Here is a 15,659-nt window from a genome sequence, read left to right as displayed (position 1 = left end):
AGCTCAGTCCTGTTTAACAGTTAAATTCCCTCCGTCTCGCTGACGCCGTGCACTTTGTTTTGCTCATCAAATGGAACAGAGCAACAGCAGCAACAAAAATAAATCAATTCATCAGTTGCCTCCAACCAACATGCGTTCACATTTTGGCACCTATGGGAGTCTTTCTGGCTGCCAATTAGCCCGACCTGCTTGACTCTGGTCTGCAGGAGGAAGACGAGGCTCAAGAGGGAAACACACACAGACATGGGAAGAACATAGATGGGGGAAAGAAATCTCTGGCGCTATGGCAAATTCATTTCTTTACAGTAGCTGTGGATTTATTTATTTTTTTAAAAGAGGGATGGATAAATGACAATCTTTGTCAACTTTTTTCAGAGAGTCTGAATTTCAAAGTTTATCCAAAAAAGAAAAAAAAACAATAATAAAAAAGTTTTTAATGGCCTCGCACACACACACACACACACACACACACATGGCGCGAGTGACTGAACTCGAATGGCAAAGCCTCCTCAATTTTTGTTGAACACTGGACTTTGAAGCGAAGTAATGGCCAGCTGGATTCGGGCAACAGACTAGCATTGTTCTATTTTGAGAAAATGTCTACAGACACACAGACACACACACACACACACACACACACACAAATACACACACAAATATAACTGCAAAAGTATGAGGACAAAGAGGGCCGCCTCCATCCTCCTGTTAAACAGCTGAGTGACAGACAAAATCAGCCTACTGATTTTATTTTTAAATCTTTTTAATCTATTTATTGGAATGTTTGTAGTGATATGCGCTTTGTTTTGTTGTTTACGCACATCAACGTTTGAGCAAAAATAAATATCTGATTATTTACAGTTGACTTGTAATGAGCTTAATGTGTTGCCTAACTGAAACTGAACTACCAGAACAAGTTGAGGGAACATAACCAACGGCACCGCTACAGTTTTTAGCTACGACGCCTTAATGCAAATACTGAGTCAAACTCTGCTGGGAGCACTGATGGATGGATGCGTGTACAGCTACAAGCAGCTTCAGCAGGCAGATGCATCATGCGATCAAGTGACCTCCGTTCTTCTTCCTTCTGCTTGTGGCTACCCATTCTTCCCCTGTACACTGCATTTTGACAATTTTTTAAGTCTTCCTTCTATATCAATTCCCCTGAGCTTTAATGTTCTATCTGTTCTGTGTTTTGCCAGCAGTTATAAAACATGGGCAGGGTGAATGTGTCGCGGCAGAGTCGTGGACTTGGCATCTGGCAGTAAAACGTGATGGGTTCAGGGTAAGTGAGGCAGGTCGGAGGCTGGCTGGAGAGCCAAAAGGAGCACCATGGTGCCGGCTAAATAGCTGATGTTGTTGCCCTGTTGCTGTTGCTTAGAGACCGTGTGATTCTAATGAACAGTTTCACCGGTTAACCTCCCTCTCTCTTTCCTCACTCGCTGAGCTGTCACGCTTCACGATCCCAAACTTGGAGCCGTGACGGACACATTCAGGGTCTTGACATCTCTGGTTGTGTTCTCCAAACACAAGCGTAGCTGCCTCTTGCTTTCATTTTGTTTTGCTTTTTTATTTTGCGCAACACGTCATTTCAGTGAATAAAAACCGAGCGTAATATCTTTCCCCCTTTTTCTTTCTCTCTTTTTTTGGAGCAGCAAACAATAACTTCCTTTATGTTTCTTGGAAGCCTGAATGCAACCCCTGGGTTCTAAGCTCTACTAGAGATTAGGGTAGATGGAACTCTCACCGAGCATGCTCTTTGAATTAAGACTCCTGAAGGCCTTGCACCGGGCTGATCTCGCAGGCTAATTGGCCTCCGGTCCGGCATTCAGTGTTTACCGGCCGTCCTCGGGGAGCTGGATGAAGCGGCTGAGAGGAGAGGGTGCCGTGGATCCCCCGCTGTCAGCGCCGGCTCAAGACACGCCTCGCTAGTCCTTAATACTGTCCCCCACAGAGTCTCAGCCGGGACCCGGGCTGAAGATAAACTTGAATTTCCTTTGAGTTCACGTCAGGTGAGTTTGAACAGTGCAGCAGCAGCAGCAAAGAGTGTGGGCACAGGGAGACCTGTGATATGCAGACATGAATTATGGAAAGACTGTATCCCTTTATGGCTGTGTGTGTGTGTGTGTGTGTGTGTGTGTGTCATAAAGTTTAATATTAGCATATAGAGTCAGAAGCACAGAACTGGAAATGGGGCTTGAAGGTGCAAAAGCGGATGTAGAAGCAAGGACGCGCTGTTTGCAGGTATGTGTGAAAAACATCCAGTGCATGGTGGGAGTGTTCATATTTACACTGTATATTGTATCAATCAGAAAATACTTGATTCGTAAGGGAATAAATACATAACTAAATTAGAATGTTGTTGTGGAAAGAAAAGGCCACATGCGAATCACACAATGTGTCCAAACAAAAAATACTTTGGTCAAATACATTTTCCTGCAACCTGATTGTGCAAAAGTTTCTCCAATAACTCCCGTGTAATTTTATCATTTCTGGCTACAGTCCTCTGAAGAGTCGTTTGGCAATCTGCTCTGGCCTGCGTTTTTATTTCTCCCTATTTTTTAATACCTCTAAATGCTTGACTAACCTACCGATTGCCAGAATGAAATTTGCAGCCTTGAAGCCTCCACTCCTGTTGAGTGTGAGCCCGTGAACGGATTTCTGGAACAAGGGTTTCTTTTTTTTTTGTTGGCTCATTTGAATGTGGAAAATGTTGATTTCCTTTTTTGTTTGCTTTTCCTGCCTCCGTGTCATGCGGCAAACATTTGTGTCAAAATTGAATCTTGGTAACGGCGCGTGTGATACTGGCTCATGTCCACCGTCTCTTCCCGCCTCTCCGCCCCTGGCTGACAGCAGGCGTGAGGTGTGACGGACCCTGAGCAGGTCCGTGAGCCGAGCTGACGTGTGGAGACAAACAACCCCTGTGACTTATTCAATTAGGAGTCAGACTTGGATGACTTTGGACCGTGAGAGGATGCCCACGCAGTCACACTGAGAAAGCACCACACACTCACAAAACCCCCCAGCTGGGAGTCAAACCCACAATCACAGCGCTGCGAGGCAACAATGCTAATCGCTGGCTGCTTTTCTGTGTTTCGCCCGTTTCTTTCCTCCCCATCATCGCAGTCAAAACAGCAGCCTGGGAAAATATGTTTTCTTCCCACTTTTTTTTTTTCTGCCAGTACGTGTTGCAGTTTCTGAGGTTCATTTCAGAAAAATAAACAAAAAATTTAGGTGTTCCAGACTCCAATTAAAACTTAATGTATTCCAATCACTGTTGCTGTTATTTGTCAACTCCTTGGGAGGCGAGAAAATCTTCCCCCGCTAGATTCTGCTACTCTCGCTCTCCAGACTGGCGCGGAACGCTGCCTCGCTGTCGGCCGGCGTTTGTACATGGCACAAACTGACAGAGAGCTCCAGGACCTTGCTGCCATTAGAAAGAAAATCAGGCAGACAGTCTTGGTTTCGAATAGATACCTGCTGTAATTATTTAGACAGCAAAAAGTATTTTTTTGTTTTTTTTCTTCCTGATTAAATGTCAGATCAAGTCAAATGGATGGGTAGAATACGACGGTGCTTCACTGAAATGCTCATGAAACGTGTGTAGAAATTCTATTAACAAAACAACTCTAGTTTAAATATCACTGGAACTACATTTTTTTCCCCAAAGACACATATTGATATACAAGTTCATTTCTGTTGTGGAGTCTATGCATGAAAATCCCAGCAGATGCAATCACCTCCCCACCCCACTACCACTCCAGAGGAGAGTCTGCAAATTAATGAGAACATGTGGCTTCATGCTGTGGGATTTGTAGCATTATTCACTAAGTCCTGGGTTATTATATTTTACAGGCAGCAAGAGTGGCTGTAGATTTGGAGATAAAGCAGCAGCAGCGAGCAGGCGGGTGAATCATGGCCCCGCAGAGCGAAAATTGCAGCCCCACACTTCTCTTGTTTATGTGACAAGTAAGTCCACTTTGTTGTTGCTAATACCCAATTAGGGAGATGATTATTGATTGAGGTGTTGAAAGTTGAGCGCTAATCTCCCTTCTGTCAAAACAGGGGGGATCAATAGGTGAGCGTAATGAGAGACCTGCCTTCTCCAGTGCAAATAAACATAACAGGATTTGAAGAGGGGCGGGGGGGGGGGACAAAGGAATTGGCAAGTATAACAGGAGCTGACGGCAGAAATCCATGTTATTGTTTTAACGGAAGTGCGACGATTGAGTTAGGGGCACTGGAGGATGTTTTGGGAACCAAACAAACAAAAATAAAAAATACAAAACAGAAAGTTCTGGTCTTGGAAACGGCGTTTTAATCATGCCATGTATGCAAAAAAAAGTCATTTCAGGACTTCCACATGAAGCCAGTTCTAAAGGGTTTGGTGCCGTGCTGCTATTTAAATTTTTTAAGACCCCTGGGTGCCGATAAACAAACAGTGATTAAGCACAAAGGTAAGCTAATGGCACCAGTAAACTACAGCTACAGCTTGATTATGGCTAATTACTTCCAGAAGGCAACCTCTCCTCCACCCTCTTTCTCTCTTTTTTTTTTTTTGAAACCACTTTGCTTTAAAAGTAGTGGTCCAACATTTGTTTGCTCATGACCCATCAAGGGCGAGCGAACAATCCAGCGGTGCCATTGCAGGTGCCATTATCGCAAAGACGGGACCTGTTTTCTTTCAAGGACGATACGATCGTTCTCGACACATGGGGCCGTCCTTCGCTCTCGCTGTGATTACAGCTCATGCCTCGGCTAGAAATCTCCTTTGATGCCTTTCGCTTGACGCTTTTTTGAATTCATGGCCTGCGTGCCGCACCCGTTTCAACGTCCCTTGTGGCGATCTAAACTAATCATAAATAAATAAGCGAGCGCACAACACGACACGACGGAACATCGGCTGATTTGGTGTTGAGGAAAATGTCAAGTTTGTCGGCCGGCTGTCACTTAACGCAGCGTGGGAGCTGCACTGTGCCACGATGCAGACTCTGTGGGCTGCATGAAAACCGGATTGAAATGCAAGCAGAGGTGTTGGGGGAAAAATGGGGAACATGAAACTAAGAAACAAGCAGAAAACCGTCAGAAGGGACGATGCAAAATCCATCCCATTTGAGATGCAGACATGCGACAGATGTTGACGTTGACTCAGATTTCTTCCTTTCCCTCCTCAGTCAAGACTTTTTTTTTTAAATCTTATTTGCAACAATACAGGAAGTGCAAATTGTCACATTAGAAGCCGGTACTCATCTTTCTCCTCGTGCATTTTGGCTCCCAGTTTTGGACTTCCACTCTCCATCACCAGCGGTTTGTCTTTCTTCCTCTCTCCTCTCCTCGCAGGTAAACACGCACTTCAAAACTTTTGCGGTGCTCATTTGCAAAGCTGGGTTAAGCTTATGTAAAAGAGATGCATTCCGAGCGCACCGGAGGGCCCCCGCCCCTTCCCTCAACCTGCTCCTCCCCCCGCCCCCGCTGACAGGCGAGTGACAGCTATTTAAATGCAAACTGTCATTAACAAACACAACCTCGTGCGACACCTGCTTTAATCACGGCAACAAAGGCGCAGCGAGTGGCCGGGCAGGAGCCCCCTCTCCATGTGATATTCAAATGACGGGGCGGTGCGGCAAACAAAAACAACAACATCAAAGAATAGACTGCGCCGGGGAGGGAAATGCGCCGCTGCACCGCGAACCTCCCACCGCCCCTGTTAATCAGCTTCATTTTTAAAGTGATTAAAGTGAGAAGGTCTGAAAGCCACCACACCGCTTACCCTCTCCTCTGCACTGCATCAATTCATGCCTTTTTTTTATTAATTCTGCGGAAAAATCATTTATTTATCCAGTTCAACCTCTTCATGGTGGCTTTTTATGAATTATGTTTGTCCACCTTATGGGTCCAAGTTGTGTATTATCTCCCCCTTGGACAATGTAATGTAATGTAATGCACCGGCTGAGTAGAAGCATTAAATTTAGAGTGGTGCAAGTCGCACAATCAAAAGCGGGAGAATTTATAGCAATTTATTCCAAACACCTTGGTCTTCTGCCTGCAGTCTGTGGTCCTGTCATGACTTGTTATCGTCCTGCCCGCTCATAATTTAAACGGGGAAGTCACTGGGCTGTAACATCGTGCGTGGCCGACAAGATTCAGGCACTCGAAACTAATACGCAGCATTTGTTTTGATTATTTTTCTCTGTCTGTTTCCTTTTTTTCTTATTTCAACAAAAGGCCCCATCGCAATATTTACAACACCCTCCACTTTGTTTTACAGCAGTTTTCTTTTCGGGAATATATGTCAACATTAATTTATTTTGTATGTATACAAGAAAAATGATAAGAATTGGGTCCTGCGCAAGACTTGCACTAAGTGTTCAAATATATACTGAAAATCTGAAAAAATCTAAAATGAATCGAAAATTCATTTATCCACAAAATTACGCAGACATTTTTTACCTTCATGCACTTTCAGTTTCAATCTTACATGTTGAGGAACGAGGACTCGAATGCGAATCAGCCGACTTTGAAGCTGCTCAAACAGCTCTGGATCACACGTTGACTCCTGCCAGACGTGTGCCGCGCATGATTTGCGTGCGCCACTGATTGAACTAATTCCCGATGTGAGTCACACATCTGGGCTGCAAATCTACTTGCACCCTTTGCACATGTGCCGGCCGCGTTGCGGCGACTCTGGGAGCGATAGGAGTGTGATTACAGGACATCTGGTGCGAGTAAAGGAGAGAATAAATCCGCAGCCACTCTGACTAATCAAATTTAATTGCACAACCAGCCTACTGGTTATAATTAATGGATGTCACATGCAGCAACCACATCTGTCTGCAGACCTCTGCCTGCTTTGAAATGACGATCGGTGATAAATACATATAATGGCTCACAAGATGATATGTGGCCTCCATAATAATACAATCATATGGCGATTGTTTGTGTCGCACCTACCGTGCTTTCGATGGGTCTCACGCTGCTTCCCAACAATGAGCTATTGCCGAGGAACCTACTGTGAGGCCTAATGCGTATGTACCTTAAACAATTGCACGTGGCGATTGAAAAAAGACACCAACAAGTTTCAAGCTCCTACCTTGGCGGTTTGACGTTGGAGCAGTTATTTAATCTCAAGGCTGGTTTATCCTCCACAATCACGGCCTTTGCCAACACGTGACGAGGCCCGAAGACTCCGGTGAAGACGCCACGTGGTGCACTTTCTTCTGACTGTGGTCCAGCCTGAATACTGTGCACAGCGAGAGCACTTCAGACTTGTTCTCCTTGTCCTCTGTGTGCGTTGCACAGCAACGTTTACTCCCTACGGTCGAAAGTGGAGTATGGGCCTGTTGGAGATATAAGGTATGAGTCACTTTTATGGATGGATCTCAGCAACCTACAGATATAATGACGACATATTACAAAGAGGCACTCCTTCCTTCGCCCTCTACTGCCCTCTGCAGGCACATGTGGACTGCGGTGCATAGAACCCAGCAGCTAATTGTAATTTGCAAAACTCAAATTTGTAATATTGTTGCACAACTCCCTCAACTTTGACCACAATGACAGTGGCTTCCTTCCAGCAGCTTTGTCTTTTTTCCCCACATAGACACGGACATCGGATAGAATCTGGCCTTAGCATTAACTATATCAACAAACTTTTATGCTGGCTGTAGGGGGAAAAAAAATGACAAGATTAGACCTTCAACAAGCAGAAAAACGCTCGAGTCATGACAATGAATGATGGCTTTATTTAAAATCATAATACTTTTTAATAAATGAAGTACAGGGGCCACAGTGAACTCATAAGACATGATTAAATACTCCGCTCCCTTGTTAATTAGATTCCTTCAGGTGTTAACTGCAAATGCCAACCCTTCCAAGACGCGGCAGCAGCGAAGTCTGAAGCGAGACATTGGACTGTAAAGAGGCCAGCGGCTGTGTCGGGAGCAAAATCTCCTTTATATGGGCCCACAAAGCCTCGATAAGATCAGGATTTGGGGGATTTTCTCACCAACAGATGCACAAAAGTCCACCATCGCCATGGACAAGACCAGTCCAGGTGACATTTAGGAGTGGAATCTGCCGAAGTCTCTCTTTATATATAAAGGAATTGTTTTGTACACTATTATTAACAGTTATGTCGCATTGTCTTTTTGTTTTTATTGTTCTGACATATTACTTTGATTTTTGACAACGACAGACCTCCAGTTTAATTCACCCTCCTGTGCGCGTATGAAATAATAAAGGGATGAGCTCTTTCAGGGCATCAAGTGACTCTGAATAGTAAATAAGATCCCCACGAAAGGCATCTATTTTTGGACGTCTCTTGCTACGTGCGTGCGTCCCCCCGTGTTCAAGTGGAAGCCACCTCAACGCACTTTGTTCTGAACTCCCCTGAAACTCGTTTAACGCTGCTGTTGGAACGGTTGCCTTCAGTAGAACGTCGGCTGTTTGTGCGGCGCCTTTGACGCGATGAATGACAGTCAGGCAGACGTTTGTAGGAGGAGAGCAGAGGGTCGAGAGAGGAAGGCGAGGTGTAGTCTCCACAGATCGAGGCCCTTGGGTAGGGAATGGAACACACAACCTTCTTGCACCCTGCACAACCACTGTGTTGCCCCCTTATTGTCTTTATTATTATTATTATTATTATTATTATTATTATTATTACTTCAGAAGAATCGGCTCCACCAAAGTTAAGAAAAATTTGGAAAGGTTTCTAGAGCCCTGTTTGTTGAAACCAGTTGAAACCCATCTACATTCTCAGCCACAAGTGCTTTGGGTCGTGAACTTGCCTACTTGTTAAGTGCAGCAGGTTCACACCGTTTACCGTTCTTTTTTTTCTGGGTGATAGCAGATATCTGATGCATGCCTCTGATTGCAGGGGAAGAGCACAAGTTGCTCAACTACCCAACACTGAAAGGATATAATTGATTTTTGCCAGCAAGGTTAGAAAAAGTGAACTTTTAAAAACCTGCAGGCGCAGCAGTGGGCCAATTAAGAGTTTTACTTGTGCAGGGGGCAAAAAAAAGGAAACACAACATGAAAGTTTGTCTATTTCTTTACTGCTGCTTTGGAGTCGTTGGAATACACCGGGCATCAGTATTGCCTTCACACAATGCAACTCGTTCAAGTCTTCTATCTCTTTCTTTGGCTCACAGAAGTTATGTTTACAGAATCTGGAAAAAAAAGAAAAGAAAACTCTTATTTCCTTTGGCATTAACTTCAAATACAGATATTTTTAGCACAACCTTTGCTTTTTTACCTCGAAAGCAAGTGCGACTTTTAGAGAAATTAGTCTTGTTTCTCGACGCACTCTCCCGTGAGTTCTATTCCTACTTTTTTAGCAACATATATTATTAAGCATCAAAGGCTTTTGTCAGCATATTTATAATAATTTTGATTATTTCACAGGGCTGTGCATTTCATTACGTGAGGGTACAGGGGTAGAGGGAGCTTTCTTGTCTTGCACATAAAAGAAAATATTAATAACTGTCTCACTGTTGGTCACTTTGCATGCTGCTATGGGCTTTGAATAAGTCTCCAAAGACAGGATGGCAAATGCAGCCGTAAGCAGATAAACTCACTTCTATTCTCCAAGAAATTACTGCATTAAGAGAGTTCTACTGGGGAAAAAAAGCCATTTACCATCGGTTTTCATCATCTGGGCTGATGGATCATGTTCTAAACACCCCGATTTACGCAGCTCGCTTGGTGTGCTGGTCTGTCCTCCGATCCATCTTTTCTCCACCCTCTTGTTTGCGCAGGAAAACAGATTTTTTTCAGTGAGCTTGAGAAAAAAACAAAACAATCAGGCTTCTTCGATGAAATGTTGGTTTTATCTAATCCCTAAAAGTCTTGTACCCCAGAACCTGTGGAAATTGCACATGTCCCTTTGAAGGGTTAGCCTACTTGCACAAAAATATGTTGTTTTCTTTTTATGTTTTTCCATGTGATTTATACATTGTCAAACAAAACTATGTGCAATGCTCTCTGTAGTTTCATTCAGCAGGCTTACAGCCATGAAGAACACTCGGTTCTCCTCATATTGTTTCATGCACAACGTTATGGTTGTAAATAAAGGCAGTGCATTAAGATCCAGTTTGGACACAGACGGTTTTTATTTGTACTGTGATAGTCGGAGATACGTGAGTGCTGATCCAAAAATCATTTTGTTTTTGTTTCGTTTTGTTCATTTATTTGAACTTGCAGTTCAACTGTCAGTGATTTTCATCAAATTACTTTGAAATTTGATTTTTAGTGAGACACTAAAATTTACTCTCGAGGAAGACACAACAGAATATTAAAAATTGTCTTGATGAAGAAATGGGATAAATCACCTGAACCGATCGCTTGCGCAACATGACTCCTCGACACAGTACATGACAAGACAAACAGAAGCGGACAAGGGCTATTTATACAAGAGGGCAGGGGCAACACAGGTGAGAACAATCAGGAGCAGGACAGACAACGACACACAGGTGAAAATGATTAACAACTTGCACAAAGGTAAAACTAACAGCACTCACAACTCAAAACAGGAAACAGAACAACCAAATTAAAAAAGGAAGTGAGATATGACGAAACTAAACCTGACCGACATAATATAAGAGACTTGACTGTCATGACATTATTCACAGGCAATGGAGAGCGAGAGAGAGAGAGAGAGAGAGAGAGAGAGAGAGAGAGAGAGAGAGAGAGAGAGAGGAAAAAACATGACCCCATATATGATTTTATTTCAGCTAAATCTTCTGCTCCTTAAATAAAAACAACAGGATTTTATGCAGGCATACTGTACGTATCTATATTTCAAGCGTGGGCTATTACATAACAGACAGAACGTGAATACAGAGAGGGACCCAGTTGGAGGAAAATCATCTGAAGGAAGCAGTCGTGAACTAGGCAATCATCATTGGGAGCCGCTGCTCGGGGCACATTGAGTCAGATTTATGTGAAATGATTTAGGAGATAAAACTGGGATGTGCTACATTTTGGCGTGTACATATCCATTTGTGTAATTAACTGGGAGTGCTCTCGTTAGCAACAACAGTTAATAAGCTCCGGTGGGAACGTGGGGAGGCAGGTGAACCCGTGGCCCCAGAGATGTTAAACACAGATGAATAGAAGCCACAGCACACGCGCGGCCCAGTAAATCAGATAAAATGAGCAGCAGAACAGGAGGCAAATGGGCCTCGCGGTAAAAAACTCAATATCACATAAATGGACGGAGCTCTCATAGATATTGGAAACTAGTAACCTTGCCACTGCAATCTCACCTCTTCTATTGCTCACAAGTGTGACACACATTTACAGGCGTTACCTTCCCCGAGTCTATTTCAGCCTCCGGACCTTTACATGCCCAGGCCAGCCATAATGGGCAGTAGGTTAAATGACTGTATGTATTTTAATAGCTCCGGTAACAAGAATGTGGAAGGGGAAAAAAAAAAAAAGAGTTACATTATGCAGCCGTCGTGATATTCTTTAACTGTTTAACTTGTCAGGTAGGGCGGCGTCACCTCAGGATGAGAAGAGAGATAACAGTGGAAGACGTGTTGGATGTGAAGAGTGGTAATGACCTTCTGAACTTCTGCACCTTGTGAAAATTACACACAAAAAAACTGCTTTTATTGCTGGATTGATGTGATAGCTGGTTTTTCTTTCTTTCTTTTTTTTAATTGAAATTTCATAACTCCCTCGCAAGCATGACCCATTTAGACAAGCGCAGTTTTTGTGGCATATTCCCTCGAGACTTTCCTGCTACTTCCAGTGCATCTCACATGCTTTGCCTCCCTATATACAGTGTATGTCAGAGGCAAATTCTGTTGAAACTGTTTTTTTTCTCCTTTCCTCACTTTTGTTCAAAGTACGGATTAGACGCTGTGCGTTTGTGGAGCTAACGGCAGATTTAGCAACAATTGTCTTTTTTCATCATTTTTTTTTTAATTTTTCTGGAGGATGGACGGATTAATTAGATGGGGAAGCTCTTGGCTTTCATCAAGAGTCGCTACTTCCTCAAAGGCAAATTTAATTTGCCTGAATGGCTTCTTCACCCGGGAAAAAAACAAACAAACAAAAAAAACAGTTTTTATTTGTCTTTTTCTGAAGTGAGGACAATTATTTTCTGACTGTAAAATAATCTGACAACCATCCACAAAGACAAAAAGCGCTGCAGCGTCTGACACGTGCATTACAGGTCGATGGCTACAATATGCGGGCCAAAGGGGCTTCGTTTTAATGGCTGCATGCTTATTTACTTGCCTTGCCACAACTGCCACGCACCATTAGGAAGTTAGTCTACCCAGAAATGCACCAGAGAGAATGGGGAATAATTAGACTCTTTGATGCCAAAAATATGTATTTACATACACAACAGCAATAATGATAATAATGATGGCGGAGAGAAAACAAAGCCGAGGGTGAGGAGGGAAGAAGCAGGAGGAGCCGCCACCGCAGTGACAATCAACAGGGGTCGCACTTCACTCCACAGTCATTATTCAGCTTTCCTCTATTTAAAAATTATTTCCCAACCCCCCCCCCCCCCCCCCCCCCCCCCTCTCTCTCTGAACATTTTCAGAACTGCAGGTAATTCTTTGGCATGACCTCCTGCATGTATAACTAGTTTTTTTATTACCTCAATGACCTTTGTAATTCTTGAATAAAAAAAAAAGGAAGTTTTCCGCGGGAACAACCGTCCTCACTAGCATTGTTCTAATAATAAAATAAAATCCTCCAATAACCCTCTTTTTTATTGTTAATAATGTCTTATCATCAGTGCCGCCCGCATAAGACAGTGCTAATTGCATGCATTTATGTCTCTTAGATGGAGTCTAGAATAGCTGCACTTGGCACTTTTATGAAGCCGGGACGTGAGAGGGATAGTGTGGAAAAGAATGCTCTTTGAGCTGTTTTTTATTTTATGAGCTTTTTTCAGAAAGGGCCCAGACATCCTTTAATCCTCCGCCCCTTCTTCCCATTTCTGTTCAGCCCGACGATTTAAATAATGAAACTCCAATGTTTTGCCTTTTAGCTGTGTTCTTGTACATCGCAGTTGCACAAGAAGAGTGCTTGGATTGCCAGCCGCTGTCACATAGGACTTTACTGCACAGTGGAGCGTAGATGGATTTTGGAAGGAGTTTTCTCCCCCCTTCCTTTTGCTTTTCTTCTCAACCAATGTCACCTTGATAGAATCAGAAGACTGGTGTTCTGGATTTCTTTTTTTTCCTTCCACCTCTTTGTGCTTCCAACACTTTGATTTGGTGTGTCATGCAAAGGTGTCATTTAACAAAAAGGCTCCCATATTGGGAAGAAAGAGAAATATCTCCTGGCTTCAAGTGCACAGATGGACTTGAAGAAAATGAAAAGTGATAGAAACGACCCAGGTACACCAGTGTGCCGGAGGAGAGATGAGACTCAAACTGGACTTTACAGGTGCTGGTCCACAGATCATTTGGATTATAAAGGAAAGAGAAAGAATTGAGCTTGACAGCTCTGGTCTTCAACTGATGCAGGGAAACGAGTCCACGGTTTTACCGAGACACTGGATCATTGTCTGGCTGGCAGAAACCAGTTAATTCAGTGCACAAAAACGCCTGTGTTGACTCCCTCTAAAATTCACAATAGGATATCAAATCTACCTCTTCACATATATATATATATAACCTTAAGAATCTCAAAGATCTTTTCAGACTAAGTCGTCCAACTCGAGCAACCGGGTCTCAGATCACAAGGCTGGACAGATCCTCCATCCTGGAGCCTGCAGACGTCTGGATCTGTGACTGCAGCCACTTGCTCAACATCGACCGCTGCTCCAGTCATTGCTGACATAGTAATAACACCGTTTGTAACTATTGGCCCTATTTATTGTCCACATGAGTCACTGTTGCTGCTGATCTTGTTTAATATTCTCTCATCATTGTTTGCTTTCTGTTTTCTTCACTCTTGTTTTTCTGCTCTCTCTCATCCCCCACCACAGTTATTTTTCGTCCCCTCTGGCTCTTAAAAAGGCAGTTTATCCTATACCGCTATCGCATCAGTGCTCGTTCTCGGTGGGATTAGTTAAATATAGGGTGATGCTGCTCTAGAATTACTTTATTTTTAAATGGCTTGGGTGTAGAACAGAAAATACATTTTAGGTTTCGTGAAAATAACCAGTGTGTAATCACTCTCCGGTGATCTCGGAACGACCAACAAACAAAGATGCACATTTGCCGCGCTACACCTAAACATAAATAGATGCGAATCCTGCGGCGTGTCCCGACCCCACTGCTCCTCTCCAGCCCCCGTCTCTCCTTCCACTCCGTCCTTCACGCCGCCTCTGCGGCTCTACGGCAGTAATTAATAGCGGTGGTACATCTTTGGGAGACACTGTGGGCTGTGTCAGGATATTAAGCAGTGGAATAATGAGGGTTGAGGGACGTGTAGCACTGGTCTGTAGCACCAGTGTCAAAAAAAAAAAAAAAAAAATATCAAAGAACTTCCAGAGCTAATTGGAGAGGGGGTTAAACTGCCTCCCCCTGTTCTGAGCCCACCCCCTTTGGTGATGAATGCCTCACCTTTTTTTTTTCTTTTTAACTCTCCTAACTGTAATTGTGTCTTTCATTTCCATACTAAAGTATGTGTTATCCTCCTTACAGGGGTGGATGCTTCATTGGAGAGACAAAAATCAGATCACTTCTTGTTCTAAACAGGGAGCCAATTTAGTCAACAAGCATTTATTCCTTGTTCTGAATCTGGCTCCTAACCCCAACACCAAACCACAAGCATAACCTAATCACCCTGTGTGATCATAATGTGCATGCATGTACAAAGTAAACAAACCCTAATATGCCGTCGGCAGAGCTTATGAGTACATTCACTGACCAAAAAAAAAAGGTTTCTTAAAGCATCTTCATATATATAAATATATATATAGGTATATAACTGCATGCCACTGCATAATCAGCACAGACGGACGAGGTTTGCTCCAGCAGAAATGCTGGCACTGTTGTTTGGAATGTGCGACACGGCTTCGCATACCTTTAAAGACAAACAAACAGCCGATTAAAGCAATAGCTGTTTTTCCCTACGTTGGAGGGAGAAAACAAATGCAAATATGAGTATAAATAATAAATAAGATAAGTGTTGTTGGCAATCTTTTGTTTGTGACATCAAATATTTCACATGAACACTGAATCCATTCAGGGAGTCCATGCTAGATTCCAGCGCATGTTCCAGGAAATATGAGCATTTTGTGATTGAATTACAGCATTGCCTTTGGTCCCACTGATAAAAATTAAATAGAGGTTTAGTAACACCATTGAATTGAAATCCCCGATACAATAGGCATCCTTAGTTTTTTATATATATAATATTAGTACATTATATCATTGGATTGTTTTGTAAAGAGAGAGACAGAGGTTGGGACTCCCCTCCACACACAAGCTCCTGGACTCTTCACATTGTCATCCCTGCTCATTAACTCGAACTTGACAGTGAAGCCACTTATGACCTAGTGATTTATGACAACAAACCTCTGCTTCAGAAATCATTATAAATGCAAACATGGGCCATAAATGAGAAGGAGATGTTTGTTAGGTTGTTTTTTCCTACTCAGAAGTTCATCTAGGAAGTCTTTGTTGTTCTATTTTTTTCTTTCATTGCAACAGACAGAAACAACATTTTAATATTTCAAG

The 15,659-nt window shown here is 43.1% G+C and overlaps 1 long non-coding RNA gene across 1 annotated transcript; it reads left to right on the top strand.

Moving 5' to 3' along the window:
* Positions 1-1,744: 1,744 nt before the first annotated feature.
* Positions 1,745-3,446, top strand: LOC142902535 (uncharacterized). Its single transcript, XR_012929115.1, has 3 exons — positions 1,745-2,009; positions 2,148-2,241; positions 2,851-3,446. It is a non-coding gene; the product is annotated as an uncharacterized LOC142902535 (long non-coding RNA).
* The last annotated feature ends 12,213 nt before the right edge of the window (positions 3,447-15,659 follow it).

The sequence above is a fragment of the Nelusetta ayraudi genome, unplaced genomic scaffold (genome assembly GCF_046127955.1).
Source record: "Nelusetta ayraudi isolate G7.1 ecotype Tasmania unplaced genomic scaffold, CSIRO-AGI_Nayr_v1 ptg000094l, whole genome shotgun sequence".
NCBI lineage: Eukaryota > Metazoa > Chordata > Actinopteri > Tetraodontiformes > Monacanthidae > Nelusetta > Nelusetta ayraudi.
This window is presented reverse-complemented; position numbering and strand designations above follow the sequence as displayed.